The following is a 10,220-nucleotide window of genomic DNA, read 5'->3' as shown; positions in this document are numbered from 1 at the left end:
GTGCCGGGATCGGGGCCTTGTGCCGGGACCCGGGCCTCGTGCCGGGACCGGGCCTCGTGCCGGGACCGGGCCTTGTGCCGGGATCGGGGCCTTGTGCCGGGAGCGGGCCTTGTGCCGGGACCGGGCCTTGTCTGCCCCCACCACGGCACAGGCCCCGGGAAGCCGCCGGGAAACCTCCCAAGGCCGAGGCTTTGGCCTCTCGTGCGGACGCGGGCGCTGTTCCCGCTCCTTGCGGTCGGTTTCCATCACCCAGTTGTGCCCCGGCTGGCGGGGCTGAGCCCCCGGCACCCACCAACTCTCCCCCAAGCCCCTGCTTTTCACCGTGATGCTTTTTGCTCTTGGCAGCCGTGGTTTGTGGGGACATACCCCAGCTGTCTACGGGACTGTAAGCCCCTAAATCATTTGTCCCTTCCCCTCCATCAATCTCAGTAATCTGCGCCTCAGCCACCCCCCGCTTCACCCTCCAGTCCCTGGGGAAATGTGGTACCTCGGGTCCCTATGGGTTCGGTGGCACCCAAGGGGAGTTGGCCCCACGTGTGGGGAGAGGAGAGTGACTGGGCTCTCCTCTGCCCGCTGAATTAGCAGGCGTCTGGTTTTATTCCGAAAGCCGTGACTCAGGTCGCCCACAGCGAGCGGGCACACGACGCCTGGCTGCCGTAATCGCAGTGTGATGCGTCTCCCGGCGCCGGGACCAGGGTGAGGGTCAGTGCGATCCCTGGGTTGGGCGTCGGGCGCTGCGAGGCGGGAGCAGTTCTGACCCCAGCCCAGCGCTCTGCCGGGGCAGTTTCCCGTCGTCCCGGAGGAGCAGAGCAGAGGGGCCGAGGGCTCTGTGCTTCCTGCTCCACAGGCACGTTTTGTTCCACTCCCATCGGGTGCCCTTGCTGTTACGACAGGGCTGCAGGAGTGCTAAACGGAAAGGACCACGATCTGAGGTTTGTGATCACTGGCGCATCCAAAACACGATTTCCAAAGCTTTGCTTCCCTGTGCGAGACGTTCCCGTTGCTCCTTCGGCATGTCTCATCTCTGCTCCACGGAGCTAGGCAGCGGTTTCGGTGGTTTATGTGTGGCTCCAAGGCTGCCTAACTGAGCTGCTTCACTGTGGGCTGGTTTAAAACTTGGTTCTCTCTGCAGAGCCCAGACCTCAGCGGTGAACTGCGAGGCTTCGAGCCAAGGGTCCCTGCAGACAGAGCTGAAGGAGCAAAGGCAGGACAGCCAGAAAATGGTAAATGTTAGCTCAGAGCAAGGTGCGGCCAGCACAGCACTGAGCAGAAAAACTGGCTCCCTCCCCGGTCACAGTAGCGACACCCTGCACCCTGCGAGGTGGCCGCGCCGACGCACGGCTGCCTTGTTTCTCACTCTACCTCACTGGGGTTCCGAGTCACCCTGTGTAGCATTTCTGGGAGGAGGATTGTGAGTGACCCTGCCCTGAATTCCTGAGCATCGCCAGCACCCCGCTGCTGCTCTGCCGGGGAGCAGCGCGGAGCCCAGCCTGGGCAGGTCCGGGGTGCCCACAGCCAGGCTTCAGCTCTGCTCTTTGCTGCTTTGCAGATGTGAATATTCGCCCAGGAAAGCACAGGTGGTCCTGGGGTACTAATGGGATCTACTGGGCTTTGTGGCATGCTGTGGGGCAGGGATATTTTCGCTTTTTGAAGGTGAATATTTCAGTCTTTACATCTGAAGCCAGACATACTCCAGTGCTTTGTTCTCCACAGCGAGACTGAGGCTGTTTCACAGTGTCAGGAGTTTTGTTAACTTAAACACATAATCCGTATTAAAGAGATGCGTTGAAACAGGATATAAACTGCACCATTAAACGCATTAAACTTCGTTTTGGGTAAGAAGGGATTTTCCTGCTCTGCTTTGCTGCAGGACTGGCCAGTCAGCTGTTTAATCGTGGAGAGGAGACTGGCTCGTCTGGTCTCAATACCGGTGCGTGTGCATCAGCAAACCGGACAGGCGTCTGCGTCTGAAGGTGCCTTCGTAGTCCCTGCGATTAAATCTTTGGGTCAGGGCTTAGCCTTAATGCTGTCTTGTACGCTTAGCTGGCGCATCTCTGCTAAGCTTTTTTAATTGAATGATAGGCAAGATCTGTAACGCCAGCCCTGAGCTTCTGCTTGAACATCAAGGGAGGAGGCAATCTGTCATTTTAAGAAATCAATGCATCTTCTGAAGGCAGCCGGAGCTTACCATTTCATTTCACAGCTGCCAAGAGATTAACTATACAATTGTCAGGTATGATTCTCTAACAGACAAGGAAGATAACAAATATGAGTGAAAGAAGGTTGATTGATAGCCTCGCCTGGGGGGGAGGGCTAGCAGAGATCAGTATTTGGTAATAACGCCGGGTTCCTGCAGGAAATGAATGTTCATGCTCGTGTCACAGATCCCAAGCCTGTCGTTTGGGCTGTGTGTGCCAGGAACTAGACCCGGCTTTTCCCTCTGCCTTGGTGGTCTGAGGGCTTAAGGCCGTAAGAGGAGCCTTAGTCCAGCTGATCTCACCTCCTGTTCCAGCCATGGCCTGGGCCAGATGACCAGGAGAGTTTTACACCAGGCTTGCACTTCACGGCCGTTTCCCTCAGCACCCTCCCGTCCCACGATCTCTGAAGACGTCGTCGTGTTTACTAGCTCTCAGCAGAGACCGCGTCTGCCTTCGAGCGGGCGAGGTCTAAGCTCTTCAGGGTGTTCCTGTACCCCAGAACTGACCCGAAAAAGGTGGAGGAAGAAGATGAAAGTATTGCACAGCCTGAGCCGAGCGCAGCGGCCGAGCTTCTCGCGCAGCAAAGGTGAAGTCCTGGGCTGGAGCAAGTTTTGCTCCTCGTTTTGGCAGGGCTGGGGGGTCAGCGGAGCTCAGCGTGGTGTGCGTTTGAAACGGGCCGTGTTGCTGGAGTTGAGCAGAGACATTTGCACCGAGCTTGCTTGTGCTACTCGGCGCCAGAAATGCTAAACTTCATCCCAAGTGTAGCATGGATCCCTTTGGCTGCCCCAATCCTGGACCGCTGGCCAAGCCACCGCCTTGATTTGAGGACTGCGAGCATAAACCTGCTTATAGCCTGCAGCTGAAATTTTACTGTTTTCAGCAGCTCTGCGTTGGGGATCAGCTCGACTGTAGGATTGTACAACCTTCTATGAATCTCTTTGAATTAACACAAATACAGATGCGTTTGAAGCATTCAAACACCGTGTACCCCCTTTTCCCCCCCTCCCTCATCAGCTGAGCTGTCTCTGTAGCAGCTGACAGCCGCTGTCTCCCACGTTCATCATTCTGCCCCGTCCTCCTGCCCACAGCATCGAAATAAAGAACTTGTTAGTCCTGTCTTTGAGATCAAGATATAAGCAGACAATTGATTTTCCTCCCTCTTCTCATTAGTGAGCTCTGACACTTAATAAAACATATATTTCTACTGTCGGGGTAAGCAAGACACCCAGATAGTGCCTGTCAGAGAGAGCAGGGAGCGGGGATTCATCTTTATGGAAAATCAATAGCTGGAACAGAGAAATTGGCAGAACCCAAATTAAAAGTCGCTGGCAATTTCTGTCTTCATATTTCATGTCCCCTACATTTCTGAAACAGTCATTTGCTGCAAAGAAAACCACCGCGGGGATGAGGGAGGACAATGGACCTTGGGCCTAGTTCTTCACGGCGGGTGGCAGGCAGAGGCGGGTGCGGAGCAGCTCCTTGGGCAGTGCCTGGTTCAGGGTGATCCCTGTCCCGGGGAACAGGGCTCGTCAGCTCGGACCTTTCTGCTGGACAGAGGTTGGGTCACTGTGCCTGTTGCTGGCAGCTCTGTCATAAAGTTCTCCCAAGGTCACCGTCCCCTCCAGGGCTCCGGGCTGTGTCCCCACATCCCCAGGGTGGCACCCACACGCCTCGCTTGCGTTTGCCTGGCCCCGTGGAGAGGGAGTTTCAGAGCAGGGCTGCCCATCAGCTGGCTGCCCCGAGCTGCTTCAGAGCCCGTTATCGCAAAGCTGTGACTGATTTACTCACTGCTGGCTCCCAATTTCACTGGTGCCTCATACACCTGAAATAAATTATATATTCCCGATATATCCCGGACCTAAATCATCACCACACATCACTGAGCTCGCTTTGCTCATCAGGCTGTGATTCAGAAGGCTCGCTTTGGGAAGGAAGAGGGGCGTAAGTTTTCTGAGGAACCTGGTGGGGGGGAAACTGCTCTCCTGGGATGCAAAAGCCCCCTCTGGACCAAGCCAGGAAGGAGTTAATTGTGTCCCCGAGGAAGCAATTATCTCCAGCTCATTACGCCTGCTAAGGGCACCCCAGGAGGGACCCCACAACCTGGACCTCCTGGAGTTTGGGGCAGCTGTTTGTCTACAGCAGGCCAAGAATTTTTGGGGTTTGGAGGCTGGTTTGGGGCAAAAATCTTTCTGTGCCAGCCCTGGGATCTGCTCTGTGTGGGGCTGAGCGCTTGGGATTTCCTCGGGGAAGGGAAAGGGAGCCTTTGCCTGTTCTCCTTCCCTCCCCTGATGAGTGTTTGGGGGTTGGACAGCCCGCACAGGTCGAAGGGGAGCCCTAGGACGGACAGACCCTCCTTTCTCCAGCGGTGACATTAATTTAAAGTGCTCTGACACGTGTGCAGGATGCGAGAGGTGAGAGCTTGTCTGAGCCGCAGGCTGCAGCAGCAGTCGGTTTACCGATGATCTAGCTCAGGAAGATGGAGCGGGGTCATGGGAGCTCCTTTATCTTGCTGGAAGCTCATCAAAAGCCCCTTTGGATATCCTCATGCTGTGCTGCGCTTTGCAAGGCAGACGTCCTTGAGCATAAGTTCAAGGCGGGCTGGCGTGTCCCAGATCCCACGAGACAGCCCCTGCTGGCAGGCTCATCCGAGCAGCCAGCGTGCACCCCGTTTATTCCAGGAAAACATCCCAAGGGGGTCACACTGCTGCCTTGTCCCCCGGTTGTCACCTGCAGTCAGTCCCAGCTCGGTGCTGTGGCTAGCGGGGAGCACAGCTGGGCTAACCCCCGCAGCACGGCCAGGGAGCCGGGTGTCCGCCCTCCCCGGGGACACGGGAGGTGAAAGTGGCTCCGAGGCTCCAGCGTTCGTCCCGCTGGGACGGGAGCAGCGGGCAGAGCTGTGTCCGGTGATTTAGCACTTGGTTCACGCTCCTTTCCACCCCTCAGGGCTGGTGGCCAATAAATCAGCCCGACCTGGTTGTTCCCACAGCAGCTTCCAGCGGGGGCTGCAAACCCCCAGGGTGTGAGCAAGGCAGGGGCTTTTATTTCTCACCACTGAAGGCTGTGGTGGGTTTGGGAACATTGTTCCCCAAACACAGGGCTGGTACTGGGGCATTGCAAGGAGGAATTTAGGCTCATGGTAAGAAAATGACCTGGTTGCGTTTGTGGAAGAGGGGAGGTGACCCCTGCCCAGCTGGTTTAGTGCCCCTCACTGATTTCCAGCGGCTTTTCAGAGGAGGAAGAAGCATCTTTCCTCTGCCCAGGTTAAACCAGGAGCGACTGTGGGGCTGAATCCACAGAGGGAGCAGAGTTAGAGCTCGGAGCAGTGCGCCTGGGTCGGGCTTTGCTGCTGCTCCCAGGGGTGCTCATCTCCCCCGGGGCCCCATCCAGCCCTGGCGCTGGGGCAGGGGCTGCGGCCCTGCCTTTCAGTGGTCCGGGTGGTCAGTCTGGAGGGGGCCAGGGTAGGGGGGGTGTCACTCTGGGAATGCTGACAGCCCCCGGCTCGGGTGGCAGGACAGGGAGGGTGAAGTCACGGCCCGTGTCAGCTCATCCATCGCCGCTGGTCCCGGGGGAAGCGCAGGCTTTGGCAGCTCTAAGTGGGGTTGGAGGCGGATGCAGTTCTGGAGAACAAGATTCCCTTGCAAAACCTGTAAAAAAAAGAAGAAAAAAAAAAAATTAAAGTTGTTGGCTGAGAAGCTTGTTTAAAGATCATATCTCTGGCAGAGGAAATAAGGTCTTAATTCCCTCCCTTGCCGCTTGCCTCCCCGCGTGTCTTCGCAAGTGCTGGGTCCCCAGAGGCGCGCAGGCCGTCAGCTCTGCCGGGAAAGGCGCTGGGGAAGAGAAGTGGCTTCTGTTTGTGGAACTGGGACTGACCTGAAGTGGCTCTGGGCGAAGCTGCTGCCTCTGCCACGTGCGGCCCCGGCTGTGGGGGAGAGGCAGGTGTGGAGTGTGCGTGGGGCGTGGGCCCCCTGCGCGGCTCCACCCATGGGTGTTTGAGGCAGATGGTAGATGGCAAAAAATCTATTTTTGGCTTTCTGACTTGGCAGTCTGTCTTTTCTGAAGCCTCGGTTGGAATCAGTTGGTTTGGGTGGTGGTGCTCGCCCTGCTCCATCCCCCGGGTCCCCCAGGCGGGACTGGGGGGGTTTCTGGGGGAGGAAGGATGGGGTGGCCGTGTCCATCCCACGCCCGTGGGGGCTGCACTGCTCCTGCTGCTGGAGAGCTGTAGGGATAAAAGATATTTAGTAAGTGCCAACTCGGTGCCATCCACGGCCTTACCCGCTGTGCGGCAGAGATTCAGGGCTGGGCTGTCCCTGGGCCGAGGACGCCCGTGACTGTCCTGCAGCCGAACGGGGGGGACGGAGGAGGATGAGGAGGGTCCACCCTCCCGCCTGGCAGAGCCCCCGCTCGCCAGCGTGCCGGCTTTTCGTGGCCTCGCGTTTCATCGTCACCTCCACCCACACGAAGAGCCTTGTCTGAGTCATCTCCCAGCGAGATGGAGTGTGTGGGCTCAGCGCAGCTTTAGCTCTTCATCCTCTGCTCTGCCAGAGCCTGACACGGGGTAAAGCTGGAGCCTTCATCACTGCGCGGATGAAGCAGCTGAATGTCCTGTACCCGCAGGACGGGCCCAGCTCTGCGCCCTCCAGCTCCAGCAGCCGGTGCCTCGCCGTGGCCCAGGACAGCGTAAGCGGCGGCTGCTTGAGGAGCTCGAGAGATCGTAAAAGAAATACGGACTGAACGTTTTGCACTGAATTAGCGCTTTAGCTGTAAAACGCAGTGCCAGAGTGGAGAGGAGGTGCTCGAAAACGTTCCTACCGTGTGGCAAAGCGAGGGAGAGCGAAGCCGACAGCAAAGCAGCGTCTCACCTCTGAGGTTAAATCCATCCGGGGGGGGGAGGTTGGCGTTTGCCCAACGAGGGCTCGGCTCTGCCACTGGCCTGGTGGTCGTGGTGGTTTATCCCCCCCCCTCGTCCTGCTGCCTGGCCGTGGCTCTGCCACGTGCAGCCCTGCCCCAGCACGCGCCCTCCCGGTCCCCGCGGAGCGGCAGAGCCGGGGATGGTGGTGCCTGGGTACCTTTATACCAGCTATCAAGTACCTGAAGCGTCTCCGGGGAGTTCAGCAGCCCTCTTTGCGTATGAAATAGCAGGTCTTCAGGGAGCAAATCCGCAGGGAAACATTTCTCCTGGTGACTGACACCAACCTCTCTGCTCACGTTAAAAGCTTTTTGGCTGCTGGCAGGGCCGTGGGGTCACCTGTCCCTCGCCCGCAGTGGGGCGGCACGTGTGTGAGGTGACCCGGGCTCCCCACCCCAAGCTCCTGCTGAATTTTCATCTCCGTCACATCTGCAGGGGCCAAGCTAAGGAGAGCTGGGGGCTGTGGGCGCTCACGCGGCTCATTCTGCGGCCAGAGACGTGCGTGGTGCCACGAACCTGGGGGCTGGCAAAATGATCCTTGGCACCGGCATGGCTTAAAAGAGCGAGAAACGATTGAGAGCAAAAGGAGCTGCTTTGGAGGTGCAGCAGCATTTGTGTGGGGTAATTTTGGGGTGACTGCAGGTCAGGGTGGGGGGAAGCAGTGTGGCACCGCTGCTCTCTGCAGCTGCACTTGTCACCAGGACGTGTCACCAGTCCCAGCTCGTCCCACACCTGCTGCTGGTGCAATCAGAGCCCACCCGGCCCCTTCCCTGCCTGCAGGCGGGATGCTCTGGGCAGGACTGGGGGGATGTTTGAGCACCCAAGGTTGCCCTCGTGGTGGGTGCCAGGCAGTCAATGCCCCTTGGCCCCGTGACAACCCATCTGGGGGCAATGTGGCTTCCCCCCCACCCCGACTTTGCCTGCTGGCAGTGAGCAGGGCAGCTCTGGCCCCTCAGCATCGCTCCGGCCGGGGCTGACCAGCCCCACTGGGCTGAAAACCATCCCTTTTAGGTCCCTGTCGGCAACGATTAGGGAGCACAATGCCGATGCCCGTGCGTGGGGAGCCTGTAGCCACGCGGCCAGCGGCGCTGGGGCTGCCAGAGGGGGAGCGGGCGGGGAGGACTGGCCGCCGAGCACGTCGCTGCGGCTGTCCCGGGTCACACGAGGCTGCGGGGCTGTTATGCAAGGGCTGGCGAGCGGCGGGGCACAGCCCCGCGGGCCGTGACACCCCGTGTCCCTCGCTGGCTCCAAAATCTTCCCATCGCCGCAGGCTGTGGCTCAGCCTCGCTGTGCTTTACCCATCGTGGGGGTTAGCCGTGGCACAGGGGGTGGGGGCCGGCTGGAAACGGGGCTACGGGAGCGCCCAGCTGCTGGGTTTTGGTTTGTGGATTTGGGGCAGAGGATCTGTGCAAAGGGAGAAAATATTTGTGGCTGCTAAAGCGGCGATTCAACAGGGCAGTCTCCTTGCTGGGTTTGCAGCCACCTCCGGAGCGAGAGGCCGGGGCTGCCCTGGTGCCTGGAGCAAGAACGGGGCTAATCCTAATCCAGGATGAGGATAAACGGCTGCGGGTGCCGCGTGCCAGGGAGCCACGTTCTGCCTGGCACAGGCCCCCGTGCCTTGGTTTAGTGCCCTAAGCCCCTGGGGTCAGGCTGGCTAGCCCTAAATCCCAGCTTAGCTGGACCTGGCCTCTGGGACAGGGCCGGTACCCCCTGGTCTGCCCCTGGCTGCACAGGGACTCCCCTCCCTTTACAACCCCACTGCGGGCAGCACGGCCGAGGACAAACACACGAAGCTGGTGTTTCAAGTTGTGTGTGGCTTTTCAACCCCATCAAACAGCTTTATTCACACAAACGTCTCTTAATTTACAAAGCCTCTGCCACTCATACACATCAGGGTATCCACAGTGTTCAAAGAACTTAAATAGAACTTCTCATACCAACCCGAGTAAACCAAGTACAAAAAATATTTATATAAAGTTGTTCACACATAGGTCCTAAATTACCAGCTTCTGTGCAAAAAAAAAAAAAAAAAAAAAAAAAAAAAAAAAGAGAAAAAAATACTTTTATTTACTAGTATCATTATCTTTAGTTTGGAGTCTGGGTTTAAGCCTTCTGCTCTTGCTGGCTCAGCACAGGGGCTGCAGGGAGCAGGGGGGGAGCCTGGGGCAGCGGTACCCCTGGTCTGGGGGGTCACCCCCTGCTGCCGGGGGCATCAGGGAAGGAACTCACCTCTGCAGAGCTGCTGCCATGTGCTGGATGAGTGAGCTGAAGGCCCGGGGTGGGCTGGGCAGGGGCCAAAACAGGGACACGGAGCAGTCCCGTGTGACCCCCCCACCCCTCCACGCGGGCTGACTGCAGAGAATTTGTCAGGGCACAGCTGGAAGCAAGCAGCTCCCTGGGCTTCCCTTCCAGCTGCACCCACCCGCTGCTCTGAGGGATGGGAGGGAGGGGCCGATCACCAGCGCAGCTCTCCCCGCTGCTGAGCCCCGGCGGAGGGGACAGGAGGCTGCGAGGAGCCGGGGCAAAGCCCCCAGCTGGCTCCTGCGGCCTGGCCGAAAGGGCACCCGGAGCCCCCCAGCCCCGCGCAGCCGTAGCGCGAGGCCTGGGCTACCGAAGGGAAGCAGCAACGTGTTTCCCTGCTCTCATGACCTGCAGAAAGCACAGGGAAACCCGTCCTGGTTTGTGCCCTGGAGCAGCTGCCCCGTGGATGCTTGGCAGGCTTAAACCCAGACTCGGTACTGCATATGGAGGAGACACAACGCACACAACGGAGGATTTCCACAACGATGGTGATGCTTGTTTTTAAGTCTTATTGCTCCAGAAAGGCTCCAGGAGCCTCCGATATGTGAAGGAGCTGGGTCCTGAGGAGTAAAGGAAGACCACAGGGGTAACTCTTATCTGTCACTAGCACTGCTGAACCTCAAAGACAGCAGCAAGGGGACAAGGGGGGGCTAATCTAACCCCTCTAGGCTAGAGCCACCGCTGCTCTCTCCTCCCCAGGGACCAAAGCTGGCCGGGAGATCCCCACGACACGCGCGTGACGCCGGCCTTGCTGCAGGCTGGTGCAGATAACGCGTTTCCCAATCCTCCTGAGGCTTGGCTTGTTCCCCCCCCCC

The sequence above is a fragment of the Athene cunicularia genome, assembly GCF_003259725.1.
Source record: "Athene cunicularia isolate RWA chromosome 20 unlocalized genomic scaffold, athCun1 chr20_part1, whole genome shotgun sequence".
In the NCBI taxonomy this organism is placed as follows: domain Eukaryota; kingdom Metazoa; phylum Chordata; class Aves; order Strigiformes; family Strigidae; genus Athene; species Athene cunicularia.
This window is presented reverse-complemented; position numbering follows the sequence as displayed.